The 12251-nt window shown below is 34.0% G+C and overlaps 1 long non-coding RNA gene across 1 annotated transcript in view; it reads right to left on the bottom strand.

The window, feature by feature from the left end:
* LOC119073053 overlaps window positions 1-12251 on the bottom strand; it is a 144856-nt gene that overhangs the window by 64442 nt on the left and 68163 nt on the right. Inside the window, exon 3 of the long non-coding RNA XR_005086983.1 lies at window positions 4955-5001. This is a non-coding gene — a long non-coding RNA (uncharacterized LOC119073053). The remainder of the gene's footprint in view (window positions 1-4954; window positions 5002-12251) is intronic.

The following is a 12251-nucleotide window of genomic DNA, read 5'->3' as shown; positions in this document are numbered from 1 at the left end:
CTCTTATTTAAATTCTGTTCTTGTGCCTGTTATTGGAGTGAAGACCAAAACTGATTGTTTTACGAAAGCTCGGAAAGAACATAAGAAAAATTTGGAGGCTTAGATTCCGTGCTATGATTGGGTTATTTCTCAAGTATTTATCAGACATTTTTCACGAAGTGTGTACTCATCTTTAACATAAAGACACGACGCCATCCAAAACAAGAAGATACCATGCATTTTTGTTGTTGATTGATTCTTTTATTTGCCACCACAAAATATTGGAATAAAATTGTAAAAGACTGTTGGGCGATAGTTTCAAATTGTTTAAAGTGGAAACGCATTCTTGCGTGATATTATTTCCGTTATACCCTATACCCCAATGAAGCTATTACGAGTATCGCGTATTCCCGCGAGTTATGATGAACATTCAGCAAAACAAAGGTAGAGGCTCCGCTCTACATACATACTTGGACGTATTTACTACCGTGGTCAAAACACGCACCTTTTCTTCCTTGTACAGTTTGTTCAAAAATGAAATGCACAGTTTTTAGTATTTCGAGACAGTTGACAATTTCAATCTGTCAGATAGTAAAGGATGCGTTTAATTAACCGGCGCATTAACAGATTTGAAATTTGAATGGTTTTTTTCCACAGCTACAGATTTTTGCATGTTAAGTTTCTTACATTTTTTGCAAATAGCATTTTAATAGTAGGAAACTTAGATTTCGTCAGAAGAATTTACGAACGGAAAAATGTAAGTTTATTTTTAGTCTGAGTATTGTTCTACATCTATAATTTCTCTTAGATCGTGTCTTTATTCAAAGAAATCGATGGTGTTGTACAGCAGCTAACTGTTAAAACCCAGCCACTATTGAGAATTTTAAATAAATCGAAACAATCCAATCCACAATACATTCCATAACTTTTAACAATTGTCAAAAATACTATAGCTGCATATATTAGCGACTCTTTTTCAAATACCGAATAAATTTGCTTCAAGTCAAGTTCAATTTTTGCATTGATCAACTAGTTTTGGTGATCTTTCTAGTAATTATTACGCACTACATGGGAATCATAGAGTTGAATTAACCTATAATTAACACACATTTAATAGTTGCTTTTGTTAAATATTCAATGCACAAAACTTATTCTACAAAAGCAGTCCACTGAGCCAACATACATGTTGTATTGAAATTTCAATTGTCAAAATAATATCGAAGCCATTGATTTATGATGACGAGAAGGTACATTCATCTCTCAGGAATTTTACTTTTTCATTTCTTTTATTGTTTTGTTTATTTTTTTTGTGTTTTTACGAAATCCTTTTCATTATTCATGATAACTCAAAGTAAATACAAAAACATAAAAAGTAATGAAAAAGTAAAATTTCTGCGAGATGAATGTTCCTTCTCGGCATCATAAATCAATGGCTTCGATGTCATTTTGACAATTACCATTTCAATAGAAATGTATGTTGGCCGAATGAACTGGTTTTGTAGAATAAGTTTTGTGCATTGAATAACAAAAGCAACTATTAAATGTGTGTAAAGTAGAATTTAATTCAACTCTATTCCCATGTAGTGCGTAATAATTACTAGAATGATCACTGAAACTAATTGATAAATGCAAAAATTGATCTATTCGCCTAGTCGGTTGGACTGTAGAGGAGCCACATTTTTTTATAATTGTTGACAATTTTTTTTCCCTGATGCTTATTGTGTTTCCAATATCGTCACTTCAAGTGCTGATAAAACTTCTTGTAAAAAATTTGCTAAATGTATGAAGCAGACGGTCTTACAGATTTGAGTATTCAAAGACCATCGATTTGTTTGAATAGAAACACGATCTAAGAGAAATCATAGATGTAGAACAATACTCAGACTCAAAATAAATTTACATTTTTCCGTCCGCGAATTCTTCCTACGAAATCTAAGTTTCCTACTATTAAAATGCTATCTGCCAAAAATGTAAGAAACTTAACATGCAAAAATCTGTAGCTGTGGAAAAAATCATTCAAATTTCAAATCTTTTAATGCGCCGGGTAATTAAACGCATCCTTTACTATCTGACAGATTGCAATTTTGAAATGTCTCGAAATACTAAAAACTGTGCATTTCATTTTTGAACAAACAGTAACATACTATTTTTTACTATCTATACACTATTCATGGAAATCATGTTTACTTGAGTTGCTGCTGATATTTAAAGTTTTTGTTTCGGGCAATAGCAAAAGAATACGGTTATCGGTTTGAAAAACAAACTCACAAACGAAATGAATAATATCATTTAAATCCCATGCAAAAAGTGTTTACTTCATGCCAAAATATATCGAAGTTTTAATAAAGTTTTCCAGTTTTGGTAAATATCTCTAAAATCAGCATTTCAAAACAAGACAAAATTTAAATTGAAATTTTCAGAAATAATAACAAATTTGATTTGAGTGATCCCAACAATTCGTAATGAAATCTGAAATCTAATGACAGAACTTGTAATCAATATCCAGTTATCATGAAATATTTCTATGCATAAGAACGTTTACACAAATACCATTCTGTAATGTAAACGGTTCCAGTGATGCCGCAAAAATTTCAGAACATGAATCGTATTTGGAATGTCAGAATACCGAATCAAGTCTCTGCAGTTATGGTAATTCTCAGTTTGTTTGTTGTTTAAGGGCTATATTGTTTGTTTGAAGTTGAAATGTGTCGTTTAATTTCCATAAATTAAAAAGAGATAATTGAGTCATATGTGACCAAGACCATAAACCACATGATTCATATTTCCATATGAATGTTACTCGGCCAATGTTATGTTTAGTTAATAGCGATCTGTCGCGTTAGCTTTTTTTTAACAGTTCATTTCATTAAAATTCTAGTTTTTGTTCACAGTTTATTTAGTTCTGCGGGTAGTAAACGTTTTGAGGGATTCTTTTGAAAAATGCAATTACCTTTCTAATGACACCCCACACGACCCTGTACGGCTCGTGTAACTGGAGAAATTTTTGTAAGAGAAGTGCATGTTTTCAGTTTTTGATCACCACACACTAGCCACACAAGCTTCGAAGAATTTTTTTGAAAGTTGTTTTGGCTTCTGGGGTCGCATACCTTATTGGGAATATATAAAAAAGTCCAATGGAAAGTGCGTCCGATTTCAAGATTCTGTTTTTCAAAAGAATCCCTCTTTCATATCTTACTGGCCGCTTACAGCTTCCATAAATAAATGTTTGCAAGCGTACCAGAAGTTTGAACTCTCGAATTTTAGGCCGAAAGCGCACGAGCAATTTTGCGTAGTGGGATCGACAATTATGCTGCGCTTTTCATTATTGTTTAGCCTGTAGTGAATATCGAAATACGAAGGAAAATGCAGAATTATTGTCGATCCCATCAATGCAATGTTGCTCGTGTGTTTTCCGTCATAACAGTGTGCATTGCTCACTACAAAATTGTAAATAAATAAAGTATTAATCTTACAATTCAATCAGAAACATCAGATTAGAAAGGTTACACGAAAAAAAAAGTTTCAGATCATCCTAGCACTAGAATTTCTAGTAACATGATAATATAATACTTCATTTGCATTCTAAATACCAACATCATAATAAGTTAAAACCGCAACCAAACAAACGCAACCACAAATCGCATAAACTCACTATAACATTTCCAGTTGGCATTTTGTTACTTTGTTTGTGTTTTGTTGTTATAAATGTAGGTTCACTTTTAGACACAACACTTTATCTACTGACGCCGTTTATAAATTGTTGGTTGAAAAAGTTGAGATAAAATAGTTTGTTCAACGAGAAGCTTATTATTGGTAAAACAACGTGGTTTATTATATCTTCTTCTTCTTCTTCTTCTTTTTCAGCCTGTTTCTATCCACTGCTGGATGTAGGCCTCTCCAACTTCTTTCCATTTCGTACGATCCATTGCCATTTGCTGCCAGTTTGTACCTGCAATATTCTTAATTCCGTTTGTCCATCTCTCTGGTGGTCTACCTATAGCTCGTCTTTTATATGGTCGCCAGTTCATGATCTTTTTGGTCCAACGTTCGTCTGTCCTTCTTGCAATATGTCCCGCCCAGCTCCATTTCAGAGATGCTATTCTTTCCATGACATCAACGACCCTGGTTTGTTGTCGAATCCATTTATTCGTCATTCTGTCTCTGAGTGTTATTCCGAGCATACTCCGTTCCATGGCTCTTTGTGTCACTCTCAATTTATCTTCGGATGCTTTTGTTAAAGTTAACGTTTCCGCTCCATAAGTGAGCACTGGAAGGACACAAGTGTCGAAAACTTTGCGTTTCAGACTATTATTCATTTTGCTTTTGAAAATTAGTCTGAGTTTTCCGAACGCTGCCCATGCAAGACCAATCCTACGTCTTATTTCTGCAGTTTGGTTGTCCAGACCTAACTTCAGTTTATGTCCTAGATATACATAGCTGTCGACTCGTTCAATGACAGTGTCACCAATTTTGATTTCTCTATCGTCCCCGATGTTGGTCATGACTTTTGTTTTCGATAAGTTCATCTTGAGGCCAACTTTGCTCGCCTCTTCACTTAACTGTTGTAGCATAAGCTGAGCCTGACCTAGATTCGCTGCTATCGGTACAATGTCATCAGCGAAGCGGAGATTGCTCAGGTACTCTCCATTTATCTTTATTCCCATTTTACTCCAGTTTAACTTCCTAAAAATACTCTGCAGAATCGCCGTGAATAATTTCGGTGAAATGGTGTCACCCTGCCTTACACCTCGGCCAATTCTGAATTTCTCCGTGCTCTTATGAAGTTTTATACATGAAGTAGCATTTTTGTACACATATCGAATTGTGTTGGAGTACCTTGAGTCTACTCTACATTCGTCTAATGCGTCCAATATCGACCATGTTTCCACTGTTATATAACTTAGTATAATTGTACTTTTGAAATATATATAGAATTCAAGGTAATATACAATTCAGTATCCTTTGTTTTACTTACAGATTTTTATTGAAATTCGAGTCGGGGAACTGTCGGTAGTAGAATATCTGTAAAGAGTGAAAAATACCGAATTAGCAAAAAAAAAATCAAAAAGAAAGGTTTTGTCTCTGCAATGACCTAACATTCTTTCTGTTTCATTAAATAACATAGAGATAAATGTATTTCGTTAGTATTTTACCTCAATGTTCATTATTTCACACAGTAAGTGTGCTGTGGATTTAAAACAGAGGTAAAAGGAAGCGATGAAATTAAATTATCGGTTTATTAGTACACCAGCTCTTTCACTCACAATTCAAATTCTGCCACGTCGTGAATTGTTTTTGAGTCGACAATAATAGGGATATTGTGATTTCCATTTATAATTATAATTATAAATTAACGTAGAACGTGGAAATTATAAGAAATTTCTTCGTTAAAGTACATGAAGATTCAACTGATAATTTTCAGATTTTACGTCAACTTATAATTTTAAAGGAAAACAATAATACAAAATTCAGAAAAATTATCATTTAATGACACGCTATAGAAAATTGAGAATCTGGCCCTTCGGATGTCAACCTTTCAATGCCAAGCTTTAAATTAGCACAATCAGGTTTGCCATTACAATACAGCGAAATTCTGAGTATCCGTCAGCCACGCCGAAAAAAATGCAATAACGCAAACAGCGACATATTTTGGCTGGAGCGCAATCGGAAATATTTGTGTAAAATGTAAATTTAAATACTTTACTGTATGAATGTGAATACATTACATTTACGTTTTTTTGCTTATAATAGTCTCCAAATTCATATTTTTGCATTACAATAACTAAATTTATTCTAAACTAAACATAGCCAAAATTATTATTATATAAAGAAATCACACAGTGTATATAAATGCAAAACAACAGAAACAGTATATTATATAGAAATATCTTATGTGGAAGTAGATAGATATAAATCTGCTGTCTTGGCGTCGACAATCTTCAAAAAAAAAAAATTGTAAAAAGTAAAGAAAACTTCAGATTCATACACAGTTTATATGAAAAAGCTCAGTTTCAGCAAAACCGCATAAACAATATAATAATAAATTTGGCTTAAAAATGTCTTTCTCCATTTTCGTTTCATTCACTCTTCGAAAAAGCCATTTTCCCTTTTTGCAAAAACAAACAAAGGCACATCACAAATAATTTAAGAAGAGACGTTCGACTGTTCAACCTTTATTACCTGTTTGATACACAATTGTGGGTATATGAAGAATCTTGAAAATGGAGTAGATCTACAGTTTATTGAGATAAAATTTGAAGATTCATCAATGGAATGCGTTTAGAGATTTTGTTTGAATCCGTTTCGTTTCATGTGGAAATTTCTTCATTTTGAAGAAATGTTAGCTTCGGAAAATTAGCCGCTCAACTGACCACGTAATATATTTGGCGTGTGAAATTTTAATTTTGAAGAATGGTCAAAAACGTTCCTAAAGTTATGGACGTAACGTATTACAGTTTGTTTGTATTTAGGGTGTACGTGACATGCCGAAGTGGCACATTAATGTTTTTAACCGATTCTACATACAACTAGACTTAATAGTTATTGGCGTGACAAGAACTCGTGCGATTGAGGCACCTGTCTTCGGCGAGGGCATCAACTCTCACACACGGTTGAATTTCTTTACTTCCATCCCTTGTGATCCAAATTACTAAAAATTATATTAGCTTTGATATTGAAAAAATTTCTGAAAACTAATCGCTACACTTATCGATAGAAAAGAATTCAAAATAAAAACTCATATCACAGCTGTCAGAATCTGTGGCTCTGAAAACATGTAGTATCTGCAAAATCAAAATTGTGCTACTTAGGCGAAATGAATTAGGTGAAACGTAATGCTTGACCTGATAATTGATCCTGTGCGTTGCATTCAATTAACAGCCAAAACATTAAACACAGACACACAAAATCATTTTCATCATAATACCCACCCAGGTTTATGTGAAACAGAAACTGAACATGGTTCCCCCTTATATACAATGCACGTTGATGGTACACACTATTTTAGAAAATGGCATGATTGCATGTTGGTGCATTTAAAACGATTCCATTGTAATAGAATGACTTTTAATTAGAACACAAAATTGCTGAGTTTATCAATAAGCTCAACATGAACCTTTTAATGTTGTTCATGTTTAGCATCGGATACACTTGTTTAGTTCATTTAGATCAGATTATTGAAAATTTCGGGACATGTTAATATGATAGGATTTGGCCTTTTTTAATGATCAACATATTCAACATCAGATTTGAAACATTTTACGATTTTGAAATTCATTCTAGGATTTTGAAGTTCATTCCACGATTTTAAAGTTCATTCCGTACACTTCGGATTGAAGTAGATACGTACGTATATAACACTCTGGACGAAATATCCAACGTGTGGTAGGTATGCAGCGGATATGAGTAGTAAACATTTCAAATACGGGACTTGAATCTGGATGTGGAGGTGACTTTCTTTCTAATATTTGATATTGATTGACATTTATTATTAGTGAAACGTTCTTTAAAGTCATAAACGTCATAAACTACAAGCTACGGAGTGTGTGGGCACTTTCGACTTTTGGTGGAAGTTCCCCAGCCAATAAAAGAATATTCAAATTTAATGACTGCGGTTTTAGACTATTGTGGCCAAGGGCTATCTGGGGATGTAAACAAAGAGTCGCTGAAAAAAAGTTCGAGCCTGGTCCACTTTCAAAAAAATCCCTCTGTATAGGTTAAACTTCCGTCGCATAAGTAACTACGTGTTAAATGATTTGTTCTTTCTATCATAGGACGATCTGCATTTCCATATTTCTTCTCTTTTCCAACCTATCGATATTTGGCTGGAAGTAGCGAATCGAACGGTAGTCATCGTAACAATAAAGGCCACACGAAATGGCAGTCATCATAATAAACAGGCCACAACAAAAAGAAGAAACGAATGCACTTAACAGAGGAATTGGTCTTAATTTCTGTATTTAATATTACATAGTCTCCAGTCAAATAGAAAATTGATAACATTATCTCCCATTTCCTTATTCAATTGTTGTACATCATCTTGACACTTCTATTTTAATTAATTCTTGATGGTGACACAAAAATAATATCCTTATCAGCAAAATGAATAGAATTTCGTTTTCTATTTCTGATTCTCTTAGCAACAGCTTTCGGAATTTTTACAGATAAGTACATTTATTCATTTGAGATTTAACATAAGAAATATATTTATAAAGCTGATGAAAGTTGAACATTAAATGTGTGTAATTAAAGCAAAGTTGATAACAGTGATTTCTATTCAACAGAAAGCTGCTGCTACTGTTGAGGATATTTATCGATTTAATTATTTGAATTTAATGTTGGAGAGAAAAATGAGACGCATAGCAGATTGACGATGGCATCGGTATTAGGCTTGATTTCCACTTACCAAAAAAGTACTTCGCGTGAGAGACAAAATTGGTTTTTTAAACTTTGTTTATTGTGAGCTTGCTCTCTCACGGCTTTCACACGGAGTACTTTTTGTTGAGTGGAAACTAGGGTCTTATTGGGGTTTGCAAGCATCTACGACGAATTATGAGATGTAACCAAACTTCAGTAAGCTCTACTTTCCCAGAAAGTACATGCAATTACTTTTCTAATGACACCCGACACGACCATGCACGTTTTGTGTACCTCTTGAAATGTCTGTAAGAAAAGTGTAAGTTTTCAGTCTTTCTTCGGTTGAAAACTTCAACTGTACATATCTTAGTGTGGATGAATTTTAAACCCAATAAGACCCTATTTGCCCCGAAAATTCATGCAATTACCTTTCTAATGACACCCCACACGACTCTGTACTGCTCGTGTAACTAGAGAAATTTTTGTAAGAAAATTGCAAGTTTTCGGTTTTTGATGACCTCTTACCAGCCACACAAGCTTCGAAGAATTTTTGGCTTCTGGGGTCGAATACCTTACTGGGCACGTATAAAAAATTCCAATAGAAAATGCGTCCGATTTCGGTCGTCTGTTTTTCAGAAGAATCCTTCTTAATATTCACTCAGATCTATATTCTATATAATACAAAATATCAACTAATTTATGTTGAGAGAAAAAATTGAAAATTTTTGAAAATAATTTTTGTAAACAGTGCAGCCGAACATGTAAACAATAGAAATTTACAATACAACAATAGAAGACATAATAGTGCGATTCTATTGTTCTATTATTTGTGATTATAATGTTCTATCGTTTGAATGTTCCGAGACTTATCTGCTGTCTCGTTTATTTTTGATTCGAAACATTCAGTAACAGTACCCTTTTGAGTTTGACCAATAACGTTGAACTCCAATCAACAATAACCAATTATTTATTATTCCAATTAGTTTATTCCAATTTGACTAAATTCATCGCCGTTGTTGAGCAATTTGTATTTATTTTATTTATGCAATTCAGTGAGCGAATTCGATACTTACACTGTCGTATTAGCCAAAATTATTTCATCCAAAATATGACACGAAAAGCAGTGCGAAAAAAATTTATCGCACTAATACGAAAAAAGATTTTCGCACTGAAAATACACCAATCAGAATCATCAACGTATCATGTACTCATAATATACACACTAGTCTCTTATATATCTCATTCGCTGCTGATGATCCAAACAAAGTTGTAAACTCAAAAGGAGGCACATCTTAAGCAGCTAAAGCTGCTTAACCATCATCCTAGGTTTTCTTCATGAGTTAGATAAATCGTTTGAGAAAAACTTTAATGCAGACACTCTTGCATTACTGACCCAGTGCAGAAACTACAGTTTGCATAATCTGTTTAAATTAATCCTTCAATACTTATAATCTACTTTTGGATAGGATCGTTTGGCGATTTTACATAAAAATAAAATTCAATCCATCATCACGGCGACGCTAATCATCTCGGTAGGTAAATTATTTGTATTGAAATCAGCAATAATTATCATTAGATCTAGTGTGTCACCCACCCGCGTTTCTTTCTTTGGATAACCGCTCCATAACTTAGAGTCCTAACCATTAACGACGTTTTACATAGTTGAAGATTGAAAATGAAAGAGAAAATGGACGCACGAAGGCCATGATTCTTTCTTTTAAAAAATTGACTGAAAATTCTTAATCTTCGGAAAATTGGTTCAAGAAGTTTTACACTAATAGCCGATGCGATTCCTTCGCCATGTAACATGGCCATTTATTTAAGATCCGTTCGAACGTCGCAAAAGATTATTTAAAATTTAGATCAATCCACGAAACCATCTATTTGTTCCAAATTTTTAAAGGCAAAACTGTTTTCCTATGACAATTCGTAAAAGGATGAATTCAGTTGAACCGAAGCAAATATTTCACTTTAAAATTATTGAAAGTGTAGTAAAATAGATGGTGTCAAACAATTTGCAATCGACATAGCGATCCCATGTAATCGATGTACAGCAAATTACCGTAAAAATTTGATGTTTTTTACATTAGATTTAAAAATTAGAAATTTTAATTTTGTGTACGTCAACTTAAACGTATTGAATGGCAAAACAGTAAAGCAATCAATCAGTACCCCGTTGCATGTGAACTTATGACCTTTTTCGAATTTTAGCGCTCACAAAAAACAAACGATTTGTTACACCTCTTGATCTAGTACGTTCAGTACTGCCATTTTGACGTATTGAGAAAGCGAAATGAAAAACATTGTTGATGTTTACAAAATGGTTCGTTGTATTAATGGAATTCTGTAAGTAAGAGTTGGAATCAAAACTCAAATATTTTAATATATAAAATATTTAGTGTTTGATGACGAAATGTTGTGGAATTGATAGGCCCTATCTTTAAGCAGGTAATTTAATTCATAAACATGCATCGAAAGATGCACTGATTGAAATTTTCGAATTCTTTTAGGAAAATGATCCAGCATCAACTGTTTACATTAGATTAGATTGACGGTCCAAAGTTTGGGAAATAGATTTTTGTCTTAGAATCGATGCGTTATGATGATATTTATTGTTGTATAAAAAATCCAAGTGACATAAAGATCTCTACTGTAAAATGAAATTTTGGTGCCGCACATTGAGACTCTTGGAACATCGAGTGACTTAAAATCTCAAATCGGTCTACTGACCTCGGCCATCAAAAATTTGTTCTGGGACCCCCCTCAACTTTCTTGTGTGAACCTTTTCTCCAAAGAAACCAAAACTCTACGACGCCATCTTGTCGCCGTACCAACGTCGAAGTTGTTGCTATGTTTTGGCACATTTTTCGACATTTCTCAAAAACGCTTCCGACGATTTTTTTGATATGCACATCAATCGATAGGTATTTCCAGTGGCTATCGATTAATGTACATATCAAAAAAATCCATCGACAAATTTTGGAGAAAATCGAGAAAAACTGTCAGAAAAAGCAGTCTTTTGCTATTTGCGGCAGCTCACAGGCTTCTGGCGGCTCTCAAATGTGTTCTATTGGAAGCGCCGACCTCAAAAACCCTTTAGACGCAACTATCACGCCAATCCACTGATTTTACGCGAAATGACAGCTATTTTAACTTTCAAAAATTCCGACTTTGAAGCCACCTAGCGGCCAAGCGACGCATAAAAAAAATTTTGACCCACATTTCCTGAATCAGCATCAAAAGCACTACCGAAATCAATGATAACATCATTAGGTCCGAGGTACGGCCTCAGTCCTAACCTAGGTCCGAACTCGACTTTTTCCCATCTCTCCAACCTAAAAAACACTTCTACCTACTTTTTAGATTTTTAAAAACGACGATGCCCTTCGGGCATCGTTTTTTAGATTGTTGTGAAGTCATGTATTAAGAGCGCAGCGCTTCGCGCTGCGCGCTCAATCAATTGAGCGACGCGTATATGCAGCTGTGGCTACTTGATCACAAATCAAATTTGTGTTTATTTATAGAAAAGAAACAAGTGGAATGTAGTGAACTATGATTGATTTTACATTGAATTTATTTTTTAAAAAAATGGTTTTATTTGTGTTCAGCTGGTGTGCGCGTGGAATTCGCTCACTGAATTGCATAAAAAGTTGTATGCTACAAGAATCGTATGCTGGTATTTTATAGCACACGATGTCTTATCGACATCTAGTGCGATAAAATACCTTCATACGATTCTTGTTACATAAATAACTATTAAATAAAAATCAATGGATTCGACAACAAACCAGGGTCGTTGATGTCATGGAAAGAATAGCATCTCTGAAATGGAGCTGGGCGGGACATATTGCAAGAAGGACAGACGAACGTTGGACCAAAAAGATCATGAACTGACCATATAAAAGACGAGCTATAGG

Source organism: Bradysia coprophila, unplaced genomic scaffold, assembly GCF_014529535.1.
Source record: "Bradysia coprophila strain Holo2 unplaced genomic scaffold, BU_Bcop_v1 contig_111, whole genome shotgun sequence".
Lineage (NCBI taxonomy): Eukaryota > Metazoa > Arthropoda > Insecta > Diptera > Sciaridae > Bradysia > Bradysia coprophila.
Note: the sequence above shows the minus strand (reverse complement) of the source record. Positions and strands in the feature narration are given on the sequence as shown.